This window comes from Columba livia, chromosome 14, assembly GCF_036013475.1.
Source record: "Columba livia isolate bColLiv1 breed racing homer chromosome 14, bColLiv1.pat.W.v2, whole genome shotgun sequence".
NCBI classification, from domain to species: domain Eukaryota; kingdom Metazoa; phylum Chordata; class Aves; order Columbiformes; family Columbidae; genus Columba; species Columba livia.
In genome coordinates this window covers 5,541,089-5,566,000 of record NC_088615.1, presented here as the reverse complement: position 1 = coordinate 5,566,000, position 24,912 = coordinate 5,541,089, and the positions used below count along the sequence as shown (strand labels likewise).

General features: G+C 40.3%; 1 protein-coding gene across 5 annotated transcripts in view; it reads left to right on the top strand.

Moving 5' to 3' along the window:
• Positions 1 to 24,912, top strand: part of SGCD (sarcoglycan delta) — a 326,687-nt gene that overhangs the window by 43,701 nt on the left and 258,074 nt on the right. The window contains exon 1 of one of the 5 annotated variants that reach the window (XM_005503362.4): positions 9,965 to 9,986. The exons of the other annotated variants lie outside the window; for them this stretch is intronic. The gene's annotated coding sequence lies outside the window, so the exon portion shown is untranslated. Of the gene's footprint in view, positions 1 to 9,964; positions 9,987 to 24,912 lie in introns of those variants that run through there. 5 annotated transcript variants of the gene reach the window in all.

Here is a 24,912-nt window from a genome sequence, read left to right as displayed (position 1 = left end):
ATCTGCTGCCGATGACCCTGAAGAAAGGTTCCCAACTTAGTCTTGGTCTGTATCTCCTGAGATGCTTAATCGCCCCAGTGAAAATATTTGTGTAGATGCCTATTAGAGTAAAAGGAGCTTTATTTCTCCTTTACTTTATCCTACTTTACTGTAATCCTTCATCTTGTGCTCTTATTTGTAATCAAACATGCATTCTTTTAAAATTGGAAGGAGCTGACATCAGTGGTTTGAAGAGCCAAAGGAAAGATTTCTTATAACGGTAATCAGGCTGGCTAATTTCCCAGAAGCATCTAGACCTGCCGAGATACAGAGGAGCCAATGTTCAGGACAGAATCTCTTGTTCCATAACTGGGTCTAATTTAGTAATACTTTGTTGATTTGCAGTGCAAGTTAGATTCTGGGTTTTGACTGGTATCTTGGAATGCCGTTTTTTGTGATCTGGAAAATATTTTATTTGTTTCATATTATCGTATGAGAAGAGATTTAATTGTGTTGGCTTCTTTACTGAATAATCTTACGAATGTGAAAAGCAGCTTTAATGTAGTTTCTCATTGATTATTTTCATATTAAAGCTCTGTGATCTGAAGAGTAATAAGTTTGTATTCATTTACCATCTTATAAGCAGGTCTTAGTTTTAATCTTGTATGTTTTTAAAATTGAATCAGCAGAAATTGCATAAATTATGTTTATATTCACTTGCCATCTTACTAATGGATCTCAGCTTTAATCTTTCTGATTCCAAATCGATTCAGCAAAAATTATGTCACTAGGATTTAATTTAAACATGCGTTTTCAGCTTAATTCTTTCCTAATGCGTTAAATTTTCATATGCCAACGTGAAAAATTTTAGTAGTATTAGCCTCTTATCTAATAGAGCCTTATTTGTCAAAGTATTTTGAGATTTTGGTGTTAAGTTTATATTTCATTAAAATCCTGACTGCTACTAAAACGTACTTGTCAATTTTTGTAGTTAACTGCCATATTAATTTGAAGTTATAAATAAAATTGGAAAGTAAATTTTGTATCTTGTTATGTAGCAAAAAAAAATAGTTGTAGTGGTAGGGGGATGCTGCCCGCTCATACACTTATCTCCTGTTAGCTAATCACTGTGTTTAATCATCTCATGCATTTTTGGCTGGATGAAATCCAGCTTGCTATGATAATGGCTGGAAACAAGTAGGGATGGGGGATGCTGGTGGATCTATGAAATGCGGTGGTGGAAGGAGGTTTGCACAGCAGAACGTCTCCCTTTGTGGGCAACAGCCCCTGGTGTTGGCTTGTGAGGATGGGACAGCCTGGGCTGTCCTTGCGTGGTGACAGGGATGGTGCGGTGGGTGCTGCACCCTCGCTGTGTACACGCTGTAAATCAGTGCTTAAAGAGATCTAAGTGAGAAGGTCAGCTTGCCAGCATTGGTTCTGGCTCCGGCGCTTCTCCAAGCCTTCTACAGATACAAGCGGAGCATTGACGCCTTCCCATCACCTCACACCTCCTCCTTTTCCATAGCACTGAGTAGCTTCTAGAAATAGATTATGCAGTGTAGCTGGCATGAGTGATTGTCGTCTCCATTTCTTTTCTTACTTCTTAAAATAGCTTTGAGAGTTTTTTTTTTTTTTCTTTTTCTAATTTAGTTTATCCCTTTTGTTGTATGTTCTCACTGCTGGGGGCAGATTAATAAAAAAAAAAAAAAAAAAAAAAGGCCAAAAGGGAGGGGTTTTTTAAGCAATTCTGAGGTGTGCCCAGCTGGCAGGGGGAACCAGATGAGCCCCTGCAGTGTTTTACTCATCAGCTCTGTTTATCACTGTCTACATTCTTGTTGCAAAGGGGTAAATTTGAGCTCTATGTGCATTGTCAGGGAGCACGAGAAGTTCTTCCTTCTCACTCTGAGCCATGTTTCACAGGTCTGCAGGAGCAGAAACCCCTCTGGAGTGGCAAGGAGGGTGAGGGCCATGCAGATGTGCACAGTGGTTGGCATTGACCTCTGCAGGTTGACAGAAATTGACAATCCCTTCCAGGCTAGTGTGTAAAACAAACCAACCAAACAAACAAACCCCAAACCAAGCAAACAAAGAGCAAAACCAAACCTGAAACAAACAAAAAAAAGTCCCCAACCAACCAGACTAAAAAACAACAACAACAAAAACCCAACCAAACAAAAACCCCATAGAACAAAACAAAAACCCCACATCATCTGCAAGCCCTTCCCTGGTGAGCTGGTGCTGCAGAGAGGCCACGCACAGACCTGCACATTCCACCCAGCCCTTGCCTGTCCAGCCCAAATCTTGTTCTGTACCTTTGAAACTGGGGTACGTGATGATGGTGAGTCCTTTTCCCCCTTCTGAAGGTTGGTTTCTGCAGAACGGGTATTTCTCCTAAGCGAGTGGCAGATGAGTAAATAAACCTTTAGGAAAAGCAGATAGGACTAAGAATTTTGTTCCGTTTTTTGTTAATCTCTTTAATGAGACAAGGAGCGTTAGTAAGAAAAACTGGCCTGGCATGTGACTTTTTTTGATACTATTATACAAATGTAAATCTAAAGTGCGGTCTCAGATGAGGTAGTGGATCTGTATCAATGTATCTGACTGCTATTTTGACTGAACACACGGGAAAAAGTATAGTTACATCTCAGGCCAGGGTGAACTACCACACCAGGGCAGCTGCGAGCTCCCTCTCCTGCTGTGCATGTACAGAGCTCCCTAAACCGCCTCCTTATATCCTTCCTCCTGAAATCACACCTCTGTGGGTGGCTCCTGTGCAGTCTGTGGGCTCTGAGAACCACTGCCAGGGTCCCCCCACTTGGAGAAGATTATAGGATGAAGGCTGGGTGATGCTGTCGTATAATATGATGTGGCATTGTGTGCTATTTTAGGAACATTTCAATTTTTCAGAGAGGTAAAACCAGTGGTAGGTTAGCTGCCTGGGTTTTGTGTGCAACCAAGGCTAAAAAAGAACTCTGAGAAGGTTTGGAAGAAATACAAGTTGCTTTGCATGCAGCCAGCAGTACCGTCCCTAATGTCATAAAGTTTTGAAGTCCAGTGCTTCCCACTGCCCAGTTGTGTCTTCAGTTTGCTTTACTGCTGTCGAAGTAGAAACTAATAAAACTGTGTCAAATCCCACAAGAGGCTTGAGGAGATTTCTAGGAGCACATGGCACATTTCATGTCCCCCGCACAGTCACTGTGGCTGAATGGCACAGGCTAATGCATGCTGACTTGTTGAGCATTCACTTCAGCAGCCTCAGTGTTGCCCTAGAACTATGTTTTTCGCTTTCATTGTCACCTTGAGTTGCTTCCCCATTAGTAAGTTGAATAAAGGTGATAACAATATAATTGGACAAAATGTTTCTAAATTAGCATTGCAGTTCTCGTAATAGGCTTGTAAGGGAAGAGTGGGCACCAACACCTGTGGTAGTGGAGCACAGTATGGGAGTAAGGTCAGGTCAGATTGAACTAAAATTATTTAAGGACACGCAGTCAAAAGCAAATGATCATTTTAGAGGTAAAACCTACCACTTAGGCTTAAAGTTAATATCAGTTCTTGCAAGCTGTAACAATATCCTGCCCATTATGCAGACTGCTGCTGCTTGCCGAAGTGAGATGCTCAAACCATCCCGTAAGTGCTGCTGGTGAAGTCAGTGCAGGAAACATCAGCAAGGTCAGGATGCTGACCTTTCAAAAGAGTTTTCCCTTCTGGAGGAGTAACTCCTGAAACGGCAGACTGTTACCTTGATTTTAGGGGTTTTATAGCGTGGAAATGTCCATAGTTTTAAAAACGGTCTCTCCCTGATGTGAGCATAACATCAACTGTTGTACCTGGTGTATGTGTGGGAGGGTTGGACCAGAATGTTTTAAAATATATTCATTTGGAAATTAAGTATCAATGATATAAATATTCTATGAAAAGATTAAAGAATAATTATTTGGGAAAGGGAAAGATGATAACTTTGTGTACAAAAAGAGTATGTGACTTGCTAGTACTGTAAACAGAGAGTGAGGCTGTACAAGTAATCAGTTTTGTGAAGGTTTTATAAAATGACACTGCTCACTACATGGCTGAACTTAATTTAGTAATAGATCAGTGTCTTTTCTTTTAGGAAGGTTGCTATTTAAGTAAAACATTCATTATATCATGAAAACAGAGATCTCCAAAAGCTAAATAATTGAAGACAGGCGCTGGAAAAACAGTGAATACACATTACAGTTTCAAAGGCTGCTATTGCTGAAAACCACCTAATTGTATTCTGCTGCAATTAATAATCATCTTAATGGCTTTGCATATTTATGAATATATAAAAATAAATAAGACAATACACAGGCGAGGATAAAATGTTGGTTCATAAACTTTTATTGCTGAACAGTAATTAAGTATGCCTCTAATCACACTATCATTTTTCATTGTGGATAGGTTTGGGTGGGATGGGAAAGTTTGAGAAAGAAAACGTGGTTATTCAGGAAATTACCTTGCATGAAAGCTTTCAAATCACCGATATGTAAAATAAAGCCTGTTTCCTTCTCGTTTTCCTGCCCGTAACCTATAGTGTGGCTTTTTGACTTGATATACTCAAGTATGTAGAAGGGCATCGATTCTCATCCCTCTCCCCTGTGAGATGGCTGGTGAAGTTTTTGGCTGCCTTTTGTTTTAGTCTATGTTGAAGAGGAGGTCATACTGAAAGATTAGAGAAGCCCTTCCTGGCCTTTAAACAAATTCTAATAATCTTGGAGTTTTTGAGATTAAAATTTGTCTCAGGGGTATGCAAATATAAATTGAGGATAAGGCCACAGAGAGCATTGCTTGAAGTTTTTCCTCAAGTGGAATTACTTTGCACTTTCATCCATGCAACTGAGAGATGAACTTGACTGGCTGAGGTTTCTTTTCAATCTGCACAGTAGCTGCTTACTCTTATTAAGATTTTTTTCCCCCTTTATAGCCCCGTGCATTACAAAATGTTCCCGCTTTGTTTTGACTTGACCTTTCATAGTCACTAAAAATCAATAGACTTTAATGCATTTATTAAATAAGGAGGATTCTAGGGATTAACATGCAAGGTTTGCTGCTGTAGCAAGAGGAAAAGGTAAGGAGTGGAATATTACTGCACAGCGAGACAGGCTGCTGTGGTTACAAGAGACTCTGCTGCTTTTCTTTTTCTGATTCTTATTTATGTATGTTAATAAGGGAAACGTTGTCCTGTTTAAAGCCAGTAATTCTTTTCTGTACCTGACACTTAACAATGTATCTTTGAAAAGATTACAGGTTGACATCACACCCCCGACCAAATAAAAAGAAACATCCGAACCTATAATCTATGAATGACAAGCTACTTATGGCATGATCTGCTACAACAAATTAAAACTGGAGAACACACATGAACAGTTTTCTTTCTGTACGTGACAACTCTCACACTACAGTATCTTATGTGTCAACATGCATTCAGATCTCAGCATATTAAGAATGATTTAGAAGGAAGCAATGTCAAACCATATTGATCAAGTTTTGGTGTTTCAGGATTTGATTATTTTTTTCCCCTCAGCTGTTTTGTAGGGAGCAATGCTTTGGGTATTTTTTGTTCATTAAATAAATAAATAACATCTATCACCGTAAGTAATAACCCCAATAAATTCTTATTGTAAACCTGAAGTGGGCTTTTATACCATTTATGCTTTCTTGGGACATAATGTCTAATCTGCAATAACGGAAGTGCGATAGATATGCACAGAGAGGTGGTTAGATGATCAGTAATTGATTGTTTTCTTCTTAAATAGCAAGCTTCTTGTATTTCAAAATGTGAGAGTGCTTTCCTTTTATGGGGTCAGCCTTGATTGTACATAAGACGTGATAGAAGGTGTCTGGAAATGGTAATTAAAATTGTAGAGTTTCAAAAGTGAGCATTGATTATATTTCAGGGCCGTACCTCTCAGTTAAAAGTTAGAGTAAACAGTAGTCATTCAGCCTGAATGCTCTGAGGCGTTTGCATCAGGACAAGGAGGGGCCTTGAAATGACAATTCACTTCCTACTTTTGTAATTGTTTTAGTGAAGAGTAGAACAATACAGCTTGGTTACATTTAAGAGAGGAGTCTACCTGGTTTCCTACTTTTCAACTTCCACTAGCATTTTTTTTAGGGATTAAGGCTCTTCATGAAGTACTTAGTGCTTCCTGTGAAATGGGGCTTAGGTGCTCCAGGGGAACCCTCGAGTTCTGGACTTGTCTGGTCAGCAGGGAAAGGGGATGGTGAGGGGTCATGCTGCTTAAATGACGAGTTGAACTCAGATGTTATGTGAGTGGGGTATATCAACACACTGAAGATCAGACAGAAGGTGCATCTTCTAGACTGTTTCCTTAAAGAAGAAAGAAATGTTAGTAGTTTTTTCATTTTCACTAAGCCCCTAAAAGCTAAGACGGGTAAGTCCTCCTTGCAGCACAGCCCCACTGTCTCCATTGCAAGGTTGTTGGCTTCCTGTAGTGTCGTCCAGATTGGGATGTCATCCTGCCACCTCCCACCTGACACAGGCGATGCAGAATTGATACAGGCACGTCAGCTCGAAGCATGGTGCAGGTGGAGGGACACATCCAGGCTGCACCTTTGGCTCATCTCAACATGCCATTATTTTGGCTGCTTGCGGTGTTAATGCCAATTAGTGGAACAAGGCAATTCAAAGGCAGCCTGTGTTGAAAATAACTCTCAGTTATGATGTTGCCCTTATCTTTTAAAGGCAAAAGAGCGGTTCCTAGGGATTTGCTGTTGCACTTCTCTTTCTGCATGCAGACATTGTTCCTGAAGCACTTTTCTATGTACTATGCTGAATGCAGAAACATGTCAAAACTTTCCCTGGAGCTGCTAGTATACCGCTAGAAGTTTTCACAACAGTTGGCATAAAACTAAATGAATCCAAAGCCCTTCCAGTGTTATGTGCAGTGTGTGGAAGCAGGTTTCTTCTAGAAGCCCTCATCCTTCAAGACGACATGAACCAGACAGTAGCTAATAGAGGTTATAAAGAACTTTCTCCAAACAGTAGCTTGTTCCATGGTTTTCCAGCATGGATTTATTTATTTTTTAATTGTTTCCTTAAGAAGCATTTTTTTATTAGCTCTTAAAAGCAGAGGAAAGGGTATTTGATAGCTCACTGCTATTGAAGCCACAAATTCTTGGTTCCAACTATGGTGCATTCTTGTGCCTTGCTCCCAACTTTGGATGAAATGCTCTAGTGAGTTGAATAAAGCACAGTTTGCTTCACAGCAGAACTACAGACCATGTTTTTTGTCTTAGACTTTTTAATGGGCGTTTACATGGCCTGCCTGAGGCAGGAAAGCATAGAGACCAAGATGCCTCCAAAACCCTGTTGCTTGGCAAAGGCAGGAAATGAATTGAGTGAAACACATCCAGAAGATTAAGGATTGCACACCCTGCCAGCTGTTAGCATGTGTGCGCTTACTCTGCAGTAAATAGGAGAGCGTGCAAGTAACTTAGCATTCAATAAATTAAGTCGGATGATCTTTCTTCTACTCCAGGTGGGTAGAAGGTTAATGCAGTTCAACAAACTGTGAGCTGTGACCTGGCCTATAGGTTGTCTGTCTGTCTGCACCGTAGGACATGCTGCAGAGGTCAAACAGATGTTAAGATGCTGTCCAGTCTGGTTTTAAAGACACCAAATAATGGAAAGTTTATCACGTTCTCTAATAACCCAACGAAGCCTCTAATAATTCACCGAATGAGGTAGTTTGCTTCCTATTTGAAAGCTGAATTAATGTAGCTTCACTTTCCAAATGCTAGATCTTATTTTGTCAGCATGGGTGAAAAACCTCTGCTTCCTGAACTTCCATTCGTGAGTAGCTGTGGATAGTGATTAAATTATCTTGTAGCCTTCAAACTGCTAATCAAAGCAACTCTGGGAACCTAAGACCTCTGGATTTGGTCTTTAGATACCCTAGTATTTGATATCCACCTTGCAGAACTGTAGATGCAAAAATGGGTGTACAGTGTTACAGCAACTGTTATAGTAGTGCTACATAGAAAGCTCAAATCATGGCCTGTTTTCACTGAATATTCCCCTTTTTTGTATGCTCAGGGTTGCAGTATTTTTTTGTCACCTCATTGCATAGAGAGCTCATGTTGTGGGCATTAGCTGCAGGAAAGAAGGAATTATCTTCCTATTTCTGTACATAGTGTTCAATGCAGGTGAAGTACTTTTTCTTGTCTCATTTTGAAAGCTTGAAATTAAATGGATTAGCCAGCCACAAAACTCATTGGTGTAAATCAACAGGATTTCAGCAGAACTATGCCAGTTTACACCATGTCAGAAAGTGGCATGAGATGATGCAGTAAGTCTTATTACTACAACTGCACGCTACTAGAAGCCACACAAATTGTTTTAAAGAGGTCTTATGTTTTGTTACTAGTAGCTTATGTTTAATTAAATAAAAATACATGCTCGCTTTGGCTTATTACGCTCTTCTATAGAAGGTAAAAAATAATTTGTCGTCATGGGATGAACCAGTACATTCATTGTGAGACTTAAAGGGAAGTGACAAGACTATAAGTAGGTGAAAATAGAGAGTTCAAGTGTTTTCTAGGAAACTGCATGCTTCCGTGATTTAACTGGTGGAGTGCTGTTGATTTCAGGGCATGGTGCTTTTGCTGACTAAATCACACATGCTGGCAAAAAGCCCCAGAGTGGTTTTTGGCTTTTGGTAGCATATAGAAATATTGTCCCATTGTTGATCTTGAATCACTGGATATCTGCCCTGCAAAGGTCGCATCAGTAATTTAGAAGCAGAAGTGGGGTTGTATGTAATTCCTAGCCTAATACAGACAAGCTTATTCTGTTTTTGCAGAAAAGTGTACAAAGAAACTAAATTTTCACCACAAATGAAAACACTGACTGCCTTTGGAAATAAAGTTATTAATGATCCTTATATTTTTGTATCAGCTGCTGGTGGTCCCTGCCTTGCCTAGCAAGACTTGGACATTAGACTATCTTATATCCATAATAAATGATCAGATTAGCATTATGATAATCATTAAATGATCAGATAGGAGTAAAAGGCTCCCTGAGGCTTATTTCCTCTCCATGCATTTCTGCTTCTCCAGTGGTGGCACTTGCATTAGTTAGAATGACCTTGTCTATGAGGTATTTTCAAGTGCTGAGAGTTTTCTGCAGAAAAGCTAAATAAGCCCAGTTTAATATTACTGTAGCAATGAGGATGAGCAGGGGGAACTTCCAGTACTCGAGGTATTTGACCTGATTGCTCCCAAACTCTGTGTTAGATCACTGGACTAGAAGAGAGTGTCATCCCTGGAATGGGAATGTGATGCCCTTAATGAAGTTATGCTCCCTTCCTGTAATATCAGCTGTGTGATGAAAATGTCTTTATGACCTCCAAATTTGCATCAAGAGGGCAAAATCCTGTTCTGAAGGACTCGATGACTGAGCAAGCTTGTCTTGCAGCAGTTACGGTTTTATTTATTACTAGAGCAACTCTAACTTCTCAAATATCGCGGCTGTGTTTCATTATTAAACAGTGGAGTTTTCGGCTTGGGGTTTAAACTTGGTGTTTTAAAGTCTCCAACCTCTCATCTGAAGGACACGGTGAGAAGGGCTTCCTGCTTTCTGAATTAGTATTTAATGTGTGGAAAGTGTACGTCCCAATTGAAGTTTGTCTTCAGAGGCTTCTAATTAGGACAGAGTGATTTGATTTTTCAGAAGGTACCTTTGGGTTTCCTGAAATAACAAGACAACCACAAGGGTGGTGCAGAGCAGGTATCATGGGTTACTGTCATCTTTGCAACTGTCAGAAGTGTTTTGGTGGTAAGTGAACACATGCGTTTGAATAAATACATATTTTTACTTAATTTATGGTTTTCATGCTGAAGAAAGCTGTCAAGTTCAAGGTATAATGACTGACTTTTTCTTTTTATTTGCAGTGGCATGAAAATTTTCAGAAAAACTGATTGATATTTTAAGCAACTTCCCGGCAGGATGCGGAGCCACTTAAGTATTATTTTCTGTATAACTTTATATAACAAAGCAGGAGCAAAGAGGCAGGAGAGCAAAGTGTAAAGTGGCCTCATGGGGGGTAATGAGATGGTATTCATTGCAGAGAAAAGCGGGCAAGTGTTTGAAATCACTGCAGTCAGACTAGGATGTGTGAATGAAGACAAGAATTGCCCTGTATCTGGTTTTCTGACGCAGCTGAAAGGCCATTCATGTTAGCTCACATTTATTTGGTAGCTAAGCTTTTGTGATCCTGAATTCTGGATGCAGAGGCAAGACCTTACAATTGATGGTTAAATTTCAGAGGGAGCTCCTGAACGGTGCTGTGGAGGATGATGGGTTCTCAACAGCAAAGGCTGGTGCTTGGTTCTGTGAAGCAATGATCGTGACTGCAACAAGTTTATGGCAGAAATTTGTGCACAGATTTACACAAGCATCGCTTTTGTTTTTTAATGTCCTTTCCAATAAGAAAAGCAGCATGTTTGTGGATTGCAGAAGGATCTGTTTTCCTGCTTAACATTTGAAGGCACCTTGAATCCTCTTATCGCAGCAGGTATGCACCAACGAGAGGGATTTCTGCAGACTCAATTCTTAAATCAGTGATGTATAATGTACTGGATGCAGCACTTCAAAACCTAAAGGTGTTGAGTGATGCAAGTCTCTGGGCTTGTGCGATGAGACCGCAGCGTGGTGAAGTGGGGTCCTATATATGGCACTGGGCTCTGGCCTCTTTTGAAGATAGTCTGTCAAAGTGAGAAAGGATTTCAAAGCAAAGCAGCAGATGTGAGTCCTCGTGAATTCATTGTTGTTCCCCGGTGCCAAGATCCTCTGTGTCAGAAAAGGGGAATTGTTAGTGCACGATGTAGTAGGTAATACGTAGACTTTTTGTTTCTATCTGAAGTCACCTCATTGAGCTTTTGGGCTGGTATGTTGGCAGCGAGCAAAAGGCTGTTTATTCTACATGACTCTCGGAACAGTTTGGAATAGCTTCCAATACAAATCAGTGTCTCGTTCCCCAAAAAGCTAGTCAGAAACTTTTAATGTATCCATCAGTCATTGCTCTTGTTTTTATGGGTCAGCTCTGAAGAGCCAGTGCAATTAGATCATTGTGTGTAGTCTCCAGGCGAGCTTTATGGCTCTGCCAGTGGAATGCAGATTTTGCTTAGAAAGTTTTAGATTATTATCTGTATACTTGTGAAGAACTTGTTTATTTAGCAAAGCCATTCGCCTGCTCTCAAAACTGGCAGAAGAAAATCCTCCTTCATTCCCTTCTTGCTTTCCCCATGTCCTCCAAAATGACATAAATCACATCATTTTTCCTTTTTCTCCCAAAAATATAGGTTTCATTTCCATGAGAACAGTAAAATTGCAGGTAGCCTCTTTTTCTCTTCTGTCCTTTTGCAAAACAATTTCATGTAATTGCAGTCTGTTTGTGGGATTTGTTTGTCCTTGCAGGATGACGTGTGTGCAATTCCTTCTGCTTCTCCTACCCTGGAAACCCCTTTGCATGCAGTATTTGTGTGCAGCGTATCTGCTGTAGCAGATATTCTCTCCCTGTTGGAGAAGGATGAGGAATAACTGCTTTAAAACTTCTTGCAGAATGAAGTCATATATGTTAGGTGTGTTGTGGGGAATGCGCTCTGGAAGGTGTAATGTGTCACTGCTCCTGTTTTAATAGAGCTGCAGGCAATCTGATGCAGAAATGAAGGAGTTCCTCTTAGTGCCAGCCCCTTCAGATATCACGCTTCCCAAGATCCACATTTTCCAAAGTCTCCATTGCCTTTACAGAGGTATTCCCCACCTTTGGGGGGAGGAAGGGGATGACTGATTTTAAGATCAAAGTGCCTGGATTTTGGCACTTACTCCAAACTTTGTCTCTTTGGCTTTTAAGTCCCTTGTTTAAGGAAACAGATTTTCTTTGTAGTTTCCTTTTTCCCCCAGAAGATAAAACTATGGATTAAGTAACATTACCCATGGGAGCTCTCATGATGGTTATTGGCTTCCTTTTGAAATGCTCAATTGTTCTGTTTCACAAACTGTAACTGGCAAATAGGGACATTGGGATATAAGTTTTTGCAATAGTTCTTATTCAACTACTGTTTGAGAGAGGCTTTTTTTAATTCCTCGCTCTCAGGCCTTATGAAAAATGGTATAATCTTTTCAGTTTGAAAGGGACCAAGAGCAAATAAATGGTATTTAGAGAGCTGCAAAATGTGAAGTGATTCTTCTGCTACAGTTCTTCCTGTGCAGTCTGCCCAGCAGCTTTGTAACACAGGCTGGATCTGCTATTTCTTTGCAGCCATGAGTACCCATCTGGGAGCAAAAGCAACATGTAAGCTTTGCATATTTACCTTTAAGTCAGAATGCTAATTTATATTTAAAATAACTTTTAGTTTTTAATTTAGGAATGTCTTTATTAGCTCAGTAAATGGAACTGGTAAGAGCAAAGAAGAGCAAAGATTGCTGCTCCGGTGGTATCGTTAAAGAACTTGTTTTGTCTACCTTAGTTAAAAGGAATTTATGTGAAAACAACATGCAAGAAAAGTAAATTACGTGCATGATTCAGTAATTCAGAATGACTGTGATCTTGTGTACTAGCACAGGTTACTCCTTGAGGGAAAAGAAAATTGCAGCTAATTTGTGACTGAAATATCAATGTAGAGGCGAAGGAATGAATAAAATGGGCTAGAAGGAATTCTTCATTCCAGGAATTTGTATTGCACTTTTCAAATAAATTTTTTGTTCAGTTGTGTTCTGTTGCTTCACCCTTTTCAAAATCTCTGTGTGAGCATTTGTGCTTTAGCTCCTGGAAGAGATAACAACTCTTCTGCATAGAAACTGCATCTGATTGGGGGTTTCTCATGGTAGTGGTTACTTCTACCAAATGGGTTCCTGACATGTTTTTCTCCCATGGGGTAAATAATTCATACAGGTTAAATAGGACTGTTTGGACCATGGTTTTTATCCTAATTCAAAAGTTGACATAAGGTTGAAAATTCTTTAATTGTTCTGGTCCATTTGCTTTTGTCTCAGTTACGGTCTTTCTGTTCTGCAGCTGTAAATTAGCACATTGCATCATGTTTGCAGATAAAATTTTAATGAAAACTCTTATGTCAGTGTGGTTGTCCAACAGAAAAAAATTGATCGCTCTGAGATAGCTCAAGGGAGGAAAAAAGCACTTAGTGGAACCTGGGATCACAAGCTACTTTTACCTATCTTGAATCAAGTACTTTAAAAAAGCAGTTAGGAGAAAAAAATTTGTTGAATTATCTGTTTCAGAGGAATCTTTATTTTGAATTATAGATCACCTGCTCTGAGCTTCCATTGTCTAAATGTGTGTAACGCACATGTGATATTTCATCTTCCCCCAAAATTGTGGGTGAGGGGGAGAATCAAAGAAGAAAATCTGTTTTAGTTGACACTGGGTAACAGAATGCTTGTATGATTCCCCACCTGGCCTTTCAAAGGCTTAAAGTGGGTTTGAAGAAGAGAGAAACCAATGACTTAACCTTGTAGTAAAAACACTTGCCCTGAAAGAAAACTCAGTAGAAGCTGCCGGCTATATTCCACTTATAATCTCTCCAGATGTTTGTGCAAATTTAAGTGGATTTAAGTATCCTTAAGAAACGTGTGGTTGATGAAATCAGATAGATTCAAGGATGGGCATGCATCTTTCTACAGCCTGTTTTAGAATTTGATTAATGCATAGCTTTCTTGCCTCCTGCTTTTGCCCTCATTAAAACTTCTGAAACTGTTGGGAAGAAAGTGGCGAGTGTTGCTTGAACTTTATTCCTTCAAAAAGTTTTGAATTTCAGCAGTGCGATATAATGTACAGCTTTGTCAACAGGGTTTTCTGAACTTGTTAGAAACAAATGCGAATTAAATCTATTTATTTTCCTTGAATCTTACAGTTTTGTTTCTGCTGATGTGGGCTCTGTCATAGCAATTGCTGTGTAGTAAATTATGGCTAAATGTTAGGTGGTAGTGGTGATTATTTCAAAGATAGGGTGATCTAGAAGAGACAGCTTGAACAGGAAAAGCAGTCAGTCATATTAACAGAACTGGCAATAAACGCCACAAAACATCATCATCATTTTATACCCCTTTTGGTCATGCTGTTGAGTTAGATGAACTATGTCCTTGTTTGTGTTTGAGAGAAGAAATCTGAAATATAGTCACTTCAGGGAAAATGCAAGTGCCTTGATTTATTGATGTTGTTTTATCAATTTTGCACAGGTTCTGCAGGGAGGAGGAAAGGAAAGAAGATTAGCAATTTCAGATGAAGACGGGCAGAAATGTTCACAAATGCCTGTCACACCCCAAAAGCAGTAATCAAATTACTGCTGCGAAGCAAAATGATATAATTGATTATGAAATTTGAAATCAGTGCCTAGAGCGTTAGGAAAGCTGACAGTGCGAGCCAGTGTATTTAAAAAGAAGAGTAGGTGCAAAGCTATTAAATATGTTTTTAAGGAGAAGGAATCTTCTGCAGGAAGATAACGGTATCAGTAATTTATGGGCACAAACAAAATGCTACATCAGTGATTTATCGTGTCAGGTGGGGCTATTAACATGACTCGAGTTCAGAGTTTAATTCACTTCCATCTTTAAAAGAAGAGAATTATCTCCTGTGGAGGCTCATCAGAGTTGTTTTAAATGGTATGTGAGGACTCTTCTGGATTAAGCTGGAGGAGGAACCATTTTAGTCAGAGAGGCACTGGGCATTGCATGTTCCGCTTTCAGGTGACTTCTGTTTCCAACACTATCAGTCTATTGCCTGCTCTGCTTTTACTTGCACCTCAGTAGCAAAATAGGAATTTGTGTGGGACAACAGCACTTTATTTAACTCCCTAGCAGGTGGGAGAAACTGTAGTGATGTCATCAGAGTGGGGTTTCTAGTGTCATTTCTATGTTAGAGAACATCCCTCTCATTTCAGTTGTTGTAGAGGAAACTGGGTTTAAGTTGAATATCACTGGTTAAGGCACCAGTTTCTGACAAAACCAATTCCATCATCAGTAGGCATTTACTTTAGGCCTTTTCCCCTAAATCTCTGAGTTCATGCAGTCTCTGAAAGTAATTGATATTGTCACAGTATTTTATCAACATCTGTCAATACAAGAAGCCGAACTCAGCAAAACCTAGATGGGAACAATTCATAAAGTTAATGGAAGACAAGTAAGGTTGGGGTTAGCAGTCATGAAGACAATTCGGGTGCAAGCCACGATTCTGCTGCTGCAGTCCGTCACAGGAACAGGAGGACAAGACTGCTGGTTGACTTGCAGTTCCCACCGATCACATCTCTCTGTGCCAAGCAAGCAGGAGCTGGTCTGTTTCTGGCTGGGCTGGAACCAATACATGTCTGTGGTGAGTGATAAGAGACAGAAACTGGGCAGGAGGTGCAGGAGTTTGGCTAAATAACCCCCCTGGGAGCTTCTGGCTGCTACACAGGAGAGTCCCCGCAGGGCTGCACTTGGCTTTGCTGTGACCCAGCAGTGTCACCCATCTCCTGCTACATGACTTGACACTTGTGGCCTGTGCTGGAAAACACAGTACTTGAGAGTTAGGATGAAATTTTTGTCATTTAATGGTGTTTAAGTATTTTCTTCCTAGGCTATTGGAACCATTTTGTTGGCATAGATTTGAAGCTGTTTGACTTTTTTTTACACTGAGGGTGGTGAAACAGTGTCCCAGGTTGCCCAGAGAGGTGGTGGATGAGACATCCCTGGAGACATACCAGGCCAGGCTGGACAGGGCTCTGAGCAACCTGAGCTGGTGAAGATGTCCCTGCTCATGACAGAGGGGTTGGACTAGATGACCTTTAAAGGTCCCTTTCAACCCAAACTATTCTTCAATTCTAAGACCTAGTGTAGGTGAAAAATGAGAGTCTTATTGCTTCCTTCATTAGGAAATCTGTTTGCAGTCCCAAGCCCCAGTGACTTCATACGTTTGCCAACCAGTTCTCTAAATCTGCATTTTGAACACAGTTCCTCTTTCCTGTTTGCTCTGCAGAGCTGCTGCTTGCTATCTTGGGCATCGTTTTCTTTCTCATTTTTAAATATATCTCTCCCCACTCATCTCGGTCTGTTCCTCTCTGGCTGGTGCGGAGCTCTCCTGACAACTCTCATCTGTGGGAGGGAAGTGTGATTTAATGGAGAGGAAGGAGGATCCGAGTGCTGGTAGCTGTGAGTGATATTTGAGCTGTAGGTTTATTGGCGTATACACCTCACCTTGCTTAAAATCTGCTCTGGTATCTCAGAAGATCTTTTCCATCTCTTGCAGCTTGCTTTATACTTTTTCTGGACTAACTTCTTGGCTTCATCTTCAACTGCTGTGGGCAAAACTTTAGGCAGATGCAGTGCTCTTGCTGTGACCTTCAGTATCGCTTCCACAGCTAATATGAAATGCCATACAAACCGTGATGCAATTTTCCATGGCTGCTGTAGGCACTGTAGGCAAAGTGTCTTATTAATAGAGGAACCACAGGGGATTCTGATTGCGCTGTTGCTTCTGATTGTCACACTGGCTTTAAGAGAAGTTATGCTCGGGGTAGTCTGGCCGTGTCTCCCCATGCATTTCACTTGGGTATAAAATAATCCACACCTAGCTGCTTTTCTATTATCAAAGCATTTTAGGTGTGTTTGCAATTAAAAGCTCTCTGTGTAAGATTGGTCTCCTAGAGGAGTGATTTGTGAGGCAGTAACCTTACTGGGAGCTGGAGGGGGAACTGAGGCTATAGAGGGGAGGGTGTTTCAGAAGGACACAGGGAACTGGGTGTTGAACAGGGAATTCTTGCTGGGAGTCTGGGAGGGAGGGTATTTCAAGAACAAAGTTCGGATGTAAGTATTGGTGTAGGTAAAAACTGTGTATATGAGGTGGGCTGGACATCTGCTGGCAAATGGAGAGGTGGAACCCTTGTATTTGTAGCAAGCAAATAGTTGGGCTTTGTGTGAAGGGGGAAAAAAAAAGGAACTAAAATAATTCTTCTGGTCTAAATGCTTGATTTCAACACAGCTGGAGTGATTGCAACTTTCAAAGAGCATTTTCCCCAAGATGGAATTTCAGCTGGCATAAAAGCTAGCATTTGACATCTTTTTCATGTTATGACTGTATTAACAAAAGAATGCCTAGCTGTTGGCTGCCTTTGTAAAACAATTGTAGTGAGTGCAGTTCTTCGTTCTCCTAACTCGTGTATGTGACTTAAAGTCAGCTCAAAACTCCCACTGGAATGCAAGCAGGTCAGCTTGCGTGCACATGCAGTTGGAATATTAGAAAGTACTCCACATGGCTTGACAAAGGCTCTTTGCAACTGTTCGTTTCTGTTGCAGCGGGCAATTTTAATACACTGATGTTTGCTGCACTGCAGCATTTAATGTTCCTTTCCCACAATCAGTGAGAGAAGAATCACATTCAGCTGCAACTGCTCGGGCATCCAACCTGAGATGCTGGAGTATGGTCTATAAGGCCTGCAGTTATTAGAAGTTCCTTCATAATTAATGGTAAGTTTTAATAGTGGTTGAAAAACCTTTCATCTACTTGCTGAAGGCTGAATATTCTTACAGCACTGAAAATTAACCTCACTGGCTGGAAGGTACTGGCCAGAGTCTGTGTGTTGAATTGTTCTAATGTTTCTGGTTTTCCTGGATGTGAGGATGGGTTTCCTTAGATTGCTGTTCAATTTCAAAGTTGTAGTGTGGCTCTCATTTTTTTCTAAAGTAGCAAAACACAGACTTATCTGTTCTGTCCCTTTTCTCCATGGGATGCACCCACAGTTAGTTTATGGTTTATGTGCTGTGTAGTTTAAATAGCCATCCCAGTTTCATTGAATGGTTTGGGTTGGAAACGACCATCTGGTTGACGCAGCCCAGGACAGGGTTGGCTTTCTGGACTGCAAGCGCGTATTGCCAGGTCATGTTGAGCTTCTCATCAACCAACACCCCCAAGTTCTTCTTGTCAGTGCTGCTCTCAATCCATTCTCCACCCAGGCTGTATTTGTGCTTGGGATTGCTCTGACCCATGTGCAGGACCTTGGACATGGCCTTGTTGAACTTCATGAGATTCGCAAGGTCCCACCTCTCAAACCTGTCAAGTTCCCTTGTGTCTTTGAAAAAAAAGTGCAAGGGATAGGGCAGGACTGTACAGAGTAAGAGCTAATCGGTATTTTAACCCATCCCGCCAACACAGCCTGTGGGGATGTGTATGTGGGAGAAGATTTCTAAATAGGAAACTGTGATGTGAGGGAATCTAGGAGTCACGAGGATTATGTAAATGTTTCCTCTTTAAAGCAGAAATAGTCTGCTTTTACTACTGAGAAAACTCAGTTTGCTTAAGAGAGAGCACAGTTTACAAACTGTGATGACTGGAGATGAAGCAAAGGGATGGGACTGTTATTCTGTAGAATAAAAAACCAAAATAACATTTCTGTAATGTTTTGATTTATTTTATAATCATTTTATCTTCTTCTTGTTGCCATCATTCAGATACAGCTGACTACGGGTGTAGGAAAGTGCAGAAATTTTGAACAGAGCATAAATAGGAGAGTTAACATTTGTTTCATTAGTGTGAATGCTGTTTGGATAGCTGAGAAAAAGGAATGTGAGATAAGTGCTAGACATTGGCTTCGTTATAATTTACATTTTATTAATAAATATTCCTGAAGTGACATTTTCCTCAGCACCTTATTGTAAACTGCTGCTGAGGCTACGGAAGTCATGTTTCCTACTGGTATAAATCAGCGTAGCTGTATTAAAAGCATGATGATTTTCTACCAGCCTTGGAAGCTGCTCCAGTTGGATGAGGAAAAGTTATCTCTCTTTGTCAGACTGAATTACAGAACTGGGTTTTGCTCTTAGCTCTGCATATCGCTGTGACAGATAACGAGCCTTTAATTTAGTGGAGAAAGGCATATGAGTAACCAACAACTCAAAATTAAGGCTAGACAAATTAAAATTAAAAGTCAGACACTTTGCTGGATAGTGGAAGATGATGTATTGTAAGATTGAACTACCAGGTCGATGGTACGTTTCCCTTCTTTTGATGTTTTCAGATCGTGACAGAATGCTCTTCTGAGAGACTTTTAATTGGACTGAAACTAGGGGCTTATACAGCGATGACTGTGGGAAACTGGATCGTGTGACATTATCAGATTAAATACCTAATGGTTTTTTCTGGTCTAAAAAATCTCTGATATCCAGTGCCAGTTACCTTGCTGGTGATGGTGTAAAATCCCTGTCCTCTGAAAAGCAATGAGGTGAATGTCTTTCTGAGATGGTTTATGCAGTCCTTGAAAAACATAATTCCATATTATAAGATGATCTTGTTTTTGTGAACATGATGCTGTGTTTGTATTAAAGCTAAATTGAGGTTTATTCATTAGAGCCTTTTTTTTTTTTTTTTGTATGATGGATGGAAAGTACTAAAGCAAAGCATCTGCTGACTGCAAATTGGGGAATTTTCTGAGTGATTGCTCAGCAGATTTCAAAATATGAGATTTTGTAAACTCATCACAACACAGTATACAGGAGAAGTATGATTGAGGAACTATGTAGGTTAAAATAGCAAAAGAGAGCTGGGGTAATATGAATGTGATGGTGAGTTGTGTCCCAGTGTCCTATTCTGTCTCTGGACGAAGACTGTCAGAGTCCTGGGAAAGTCACGTTGACATCTACCTTTTCTGATGTGGGTGGGTCAATGTTCTTCACTGTAGTTGGTGGTTGTTTGAGGTGGCCAGAAGTGCCTATGACAAATTCTTCTGCAGGAGACTGGAGGCATTGCATATGGTTTTCTTGAAGACATCATTTTGGGTAATTACTCTTAGAATTCTGCAGAAATGAACTAAATTTTCCTCCAGAGAAGCTCAGTAACAGTGTGTTCCTGATCGGCTGCTGAGTACCAGGCTGCAGGAGGGTTAGTAGGAGCAATTGTGTCTATTGAAGACTACTGCTGAAAACTACTGTCTCTCTCCCTTCAATAGGAACCGTATTTTGAAAGGAGCTGTGTTTCCTGGCTGTGAAGTCATTAACTCTTTTTTTTTTTTTTTTTGGGGGGGGCGGGGGGTGGTACTTGTGTGCTTTTCAGCTGCACTGTATCGATCATCATGTGGTGCCGAAAAGAGAAGAGAGTATCTTGGTAGTTTTTTTGTCACTTTTTTTAATAGAACTGTAGCATCCCTGCTTGTGCACATGGACTGAAAATCTGGCTCTCTTGGAGTCCTGGGCAAAACTCACCAGAATTTCACACAGGGTCTACTATTACCTGTTCTTCCTACTCATTGTGCAGGCAGACCCCTCACCAGGAGAATACATGTCTGGGAAGGGGCCTCCTGGGTCATTGGGTCCATTTTCCTGCCATCATAAGCAATCACGTCATATGAGCCCTTTCATTAACTGATCAAACTCTATTTTAGAAGTATGAACACTTTTTGCCCCCACTACTCTCACAGGAAAACTGGTGTAGAACCTCATCGTCTTATTTCTAGCATGTGTTTATTCACAGCAGGGTTGCACCCCCTTGTTTTTAAAGCCGACACTGCCCTTCAGTGTAAATAGGCTTTTGCCTCCTGAGTGTTTACTAATCTGGTGTATCCATAGGCAGGAGTTAAACCCCTTCCCAGCCTTCTTTTGCTTCCTTTGGTCAGGCCAGCAATGATAATACTCTTAGTCCTTTCCACCCACGCCAGAGATAAAACTGAAATTACCCACATGAGAAATTCTCAGTGGTTGCTAATGCTCTGAAGAGAAGATTCCAGAGGAAACTTAAAAGGACAGCTAAACTGAGAATCTTTTTAAAATGTAACTTCTGTTTCATGGCCTCTCTAAAGAATGTCATCAGCTTTTTGTTTTGTTGAATCTGTGGCTGCTGGTAACTTTGAAGCTCAGCAACATGAAGGCTGTGGGGTTTTTTCATCGTAGAGGCTCCAGGAGGAAAAAGTCAAAGGAGAGAATTGGGAATGTATTTCTCATGTAGTAGAAGTAATTGTGGGGGTGTATGGTGGGAAATAGTGCTGGATATGCTGGTCTGAGATGTCATTGTAGTTGTTGTGGCAGAGTTGCTCCTTGTGAATTGGGTTTTTGACATTTTGGTGTGATCTGGAAGAAGCCATGCTGTCTTTTCACCACCTCTGTTCAAGAATTTTTCAGTTTAAAGAAGAAAGCTGCCCTGAAGATATGCTGTATTCGCATATTTCTTTCTTCTGCTCAATGAGAAGTCAAATTTCAGACCACTGTTTGGCAGGCAGGTGATAATAGCTTTGAGTTTAAAGAAAAGGATGAAATGACTGAACAATCTAGGACATGGGGAAACAGCTGGAAAGAGATGGCAGAGTGAGGGGATAATAGTGAAGGTCTGTTAATCATGAGATGGAAAAAAACTAAGAGGGGATATTGTTTATTGTCTTTTATAACAGAAGATTCAGGAAGCATCATATAAAAACTTCAGGCAACTTCAAAAATATACAGAAAGAGGTTATTCTTCACACAGAACCTGGTCATGGAAGTCTCTGTGAAGGATAATTTGATTGCTGATAGTTTCTGTGGGTTCGAGATGTAGATATGGGAAAAAGCATTGGTGGTTCTCATGCAAAAACATCATCTGCTGGCTCAGGAAGCCCTTAGGCCATAAGTATCGTAGTGTTTGTGTCCTGTTATATTTATCCCAGGTCAAACAGTATTTGTGACTGACTGGAGTGTTTAGTTCTATGAACCTTTTGCTTGTCAGATCCTGCTGCTCTTAACGTGGTTTTGTGCATATTGTATATTCTTGTATGTCTTGTAAAGTTTTCATCTTTACAACAAGTGGTAAATATTAGGGTGATGACGTTGATGATTAATATGGTCATTTAAATGCTGTTATGTGATACGTTGTCTAGCATGCAAGTTGGCATTCAACTTTCCAATTGAAATCTTTAATACAGAAGAAATCCAAACCTCTCTTGCTGAGAAGTCATAATAGGTTTTATGGGAAAAACTGCTGGAAGAATTAGATAGAGCCCTGAAAACATGGAGAGAGGAAGAAGTATTAATTGTATATTTAAGCTCAAGCTTCTGTGATTGCAAGAAGATGTTTGAAAATAGCTATACTGGAGCTCAGGGATTCTTCAACCTACTGATACAAGCTCTGGGAACTGGGCTGTAAACTCCTTGTAACCTGAAGAGATATTTTGGTATATTGCATCAGAGCTTTGAAAGACTGTTTTCCCCCATACGCCTTCCTTTTAAGAGACTGCTGAATAAATTCTATTATCTTTTCTACAAAAGTGCTATCCATGTGGAAGAGGCAGGTTTTGAACAGTCTTGGGTTTAGAAGTGAAATAATAACAACATAATGCAGGCCTAACTGGACAAAAATTGAATAGAAATGGGGGAGATGCATGTTGTCCTGCTTAGGACCCACAGGGATAAGAGTTTTGAGATGCTTCAACAGCTTCTTCATGAAGATAATAAACACAAGGGAGCTATATTGGCTCCAGCTCTGCTACATGAGATACAAGAATTTTTAATATAGAATATAGATGAATAACAATCTAGACATTAGTGATGTGGTTTTATGTGCATTTAGAAATGCATCTGACAGTGACGTGAGTTGAGAACCTACAGAGTTTTTTGAATGGGGGAAAAAATGCCACGGAAAAGGAGTAAATTTAACTTCTCCTTTATCCTTCTACCCCTTTCCCACACACTTTCTGGGTGTATATTGGTACTGTGGCCTCTGCTGTGCTGGTCCTACGTGGAGGCTCAGGAAACTGTACTCCCTGCTGTAGGAAATTATCAGACTTTAAAAACAGAAGACATAGATAGGAAACATCTACAAGTGAGGAACTGAGATATAAGAAACGAGATCTAATTCAGTTGAATTACCATATTTTCAACCTGGAAGTCCAGGGTGCTTTTTTTTAGAAGCCTGTTGCCTTCTGTTACTTGGACAACCATAGGTTTATTTACAATTATGCTTTGTTTTGTAGTTTCTGAAAACAAACAACAACAACAACACACACACACCCCAAACAAGAAAACAAACAAACAAACCAGCTCAATGAAAGGGTGATTGTTTTATTAAAAGTGTATTTGTATTTTTCTGCAACCAGGATTGGTCCAAATCATTTTAAGTGGGCTCCATGCACAAGTCTTTTTACCCTTTCCTTGTGGCAGTTGTTCTCCTCTATTTAGGTTTTTGTTTGCCTTGTGTCATTTCAGTGAGCTAAAAGCAGAAAAAAAAAATAAATATTTTTATTTTAAAGATTTTTCAATTTGAAGAGCTGAACTGGCTGTGGAATTGCTTTGATATTTATATTCTTTTCCCAAAGGGGAATGGGCTCTTCAATCACATGACGGCCAGAAACTCTGGCCCATTTTTAAACTATCAAAGGCAGGATGGAGTTTGTTTGTAAGGTCAAGATCTACTTATAAGTAATAGCACTTCCCGTGGGGAAAAACACTAACACAATTTGTGAAAGTTATTTTACTTGTTGGCCAAATAAACTCAATAACACATCAAGAATAGGGTACCTGGCTGTGATGTGACACATGCAGCAGCATTTAAGGCAGAGGCTTTGTTTTTCTCATGGATTTATTGATGGGTTTTCATGTGGATGTTTGATTCTGAAATTATAACTTCAGTATTCTAAAAGATAAAGAGATGAAACTGTAGGGTAAAAGAACAAACCCAAACCAGCTTCAAAAATATAGGAAACGTGGCAGCAGAAGCGTCTGGTCATGGAAGATTATAACCCTTCAAATTGCTGGAGCCTGTTTAGCAGCTACTCTGCATTGTGGGTTTATCTGGCAGAAGGAAGATGACAGGGTTGCCAGCCTGCCTAATGATCTTCATCTAACATTTACCTTATTGAGAGGGGAATAATTCTGTTAAATTAACATCCGAGCATATTTGCTGTCTAGCTAGTTGATGAATTAAATAGCCTGAAGAAAATGTTTTATGACTCGTTTATCCATAAAAATTGCTGAATTTTTCACACAAAAGAGAATGACTTTTCAGGAGTTGTGGGCTGCTGTGTCTTATACCCCTTGTCTGTAAAAATATTGATCTTTTATATAAAAATATTTATATAAAAATATTAACTTTAATAAAAGCTGTGTGTCTTTGGGAAGCAGGACAGTGCACGGACACGTACCTCTGTTGGAGCGCCCTGTTTCATGCCGGCACCGGTGCTTTGCCGCATGGTGTGTGCCTCCTGCACAGCCCGTTAATGACAATCTACGAGTCTGTGACACTTGGATCACTCGATCAATCAAATGTGGCACCTTGCGCCAGCCCATCCAGCTGTCCTCTTCCATCAGTGTCCAAAAATGCCTCACCGAAGGCTGCAGGTGCCAGCTGTCATCCTCAAATAACCACTGGACCTGCCCCAGGATAAGTGTATTTAGGGAATCTCTTTAGATTGAATTTTTTGTCTTGACAGTTGCTTTTGCGTTTCACTTTAGAAGAGGAGAATAAACAAATTATAGGCTGATAAACAAAGCAGCACATCTGTAACAAGGAATCCAAGCCTGCGGCTTTACACTTATCTGTTGTAGACCCTTGTGAGGCATCACCGTAAGTGCTTGTGACAGCAAGAGATGTTGCTGAGGATGCTGTTGGCTCATAGTGCTTGGTTTGACCGAAACTTCTAATGTCACAGTGAAATATGTGGTTCATGCAGCCACCAGCACACTGAAATTTTATGTTGCTTCTTCCACTGTATGTTGGGTGTGCCAAAGAGGTCAAGAAAAGGAAGACTCAATTTTATGAGAAAATACATTATGAACATGCTTATTAGAACGTTTCTTAAGCAAATTTGCTTTCTTTTGGTCATTCCCAATGTGAAAGAGAAATGCATACTATGAAGATAGGGAGAGCTTGCCTGTGAGTCGTAGCTGAGGTTCTGATGCTGCCGCATGCCCTGAAAACCTCCATGTACAAGAGGTCCAGTGGTTTT